General features: G+C 41.6%; 1 non-coding gene across 1 annotated transcript; it reads right to left on the minus strand.

The window, feature by feature from the left end:
- Positions 1-978: 978 nt before the first annotated feature.
- LOC145027996 (small nucleolar RNA R71) lies at positions 979-1,085 on the minus strand. Its single transcript, XR_013675755.1, has one exon. It is a non-coding gene; the product is annotated as a small nucleolar RNA R71 (small nucleolar RNA).
- Positions 1,086-1,361: the final 276 nt, after the last annotated feature.

Below are 1,361 nucleotides of genomic sequence, written 5' to 3' on the forward strand. Positions count from 1 at the left end.
GTGCCGTTGCCGGGGAACAGTTCCAAATTAAGTCTAGTTCCTAATTTTATTGATCCTTTGCGTGAGTTTTTCTTGCACAAAGTTATTTTTCAGTAATACAGTAAGTAGGTTAGGTTTTAGAAATTATTAGTTTCTTTTTAGAAGTCCATTAATTAGTTTTAAATTTTTTGGTTTTAAACAGTCTACTCACCGAGTGCATTCGCACCTACTCGGCAAGTATCCTGCTGTTTGCCAAACTAATTTTTCTTTTTCATTCTGTTTCATTTTTGTTCTTTTTACGCGTTTCTTGTTTGTTTGCAGTTGTTTCATGACCCGAGGATCTGATACACCCTTGGTTCCTCCTCTCAAAGACCCGGAATCCGCACTAAGGAGGAACAAAGGAAAAGCCGTTGGAGAATCCGCTTCTTCAAAGAATTCTCCACTAAAGAAACTCAAGTTCGTTTTCAGCAAGAAGAAGAACTGAAAATCAGGAGCATCCAGTGCCTCTTTAACAATCAAAGACCCAATTAAAGAAGACACCGAGTACGAACCGAGGAAGAAGAAGAACCTACATACGAGCACGAATCCGATTTCGAGGACAATTTAGTTATCACTATGGCTAATATCGATGAAGTCCCCATGGGGGAATGGAAGAAGAGGATGCGCGATGACACTGGCATGGGACTTGTGCAGCCCGCAATTCCCGCAACTGCTACTTTTGAGCTTAAGGGTCATATCCTAGCTTTACTTAAAGAGATCCCTTTCACTGGCAAAGATCACGAAGACGCCTACAAGCACTTGGATGAATTCAATGATGTACCTGATTATTTCAATGTTCCCAATGTGCCTCGGGAAACTCAGCTACTTCGCATGCTTCCGGTTACTTTGAAGGGTGCTGCAAAGGATTGGCTCAAGTCACTACCCCCCGGATCCATCACTACATGGGCCCATCTAAAAGAAGAGTTCATTGATCAATTCTGCCCACCATCCAAGATATCCAAGCTCAAGAAAGCCATAGCCAACTTTGAACAACAAGCCGGAGAGTCACTATATGAAGCTTGGGAGAGGTACAAGAACTTGTTAAGGAATTGCCAACATCACGACCTCAATAGTCAGGAAGAAGTCTCCATCTTTTATGATGGAGTAAATGTTAAAACAAGGCAATTACTTGACTCGCAAGGTCCACTTATGAAGAAGGCACCTCCAGTGATAAAACAACTAATTGATGAATTCTCTAAGCATTCTAGAGAATACCATAATCCAAGAAATGATGTAACAAGGGGGTCCGCCTATGAAGCTTCAGAAGACTTATCTGCAGTGATGGCCATGTTGAAAAACATGGATAGGAGGATGGACAAAATGGACCAAACGATACATGCTAT

Source organism: Lactuca saligna, chromosome 1 (genome assembly GCF_052625555.1).
Source record: "Lactuca saligna cultivar CGN05327 chromosome 1, ASM5262555v1, whole genome shotgun sequence".
Lineage (NCBI taxonomy): Eukaryota > Viridiplantae > Streptophyta > Magnoliopsida > Asterales > Asteraceae > Lactuca > Lactuca saligna.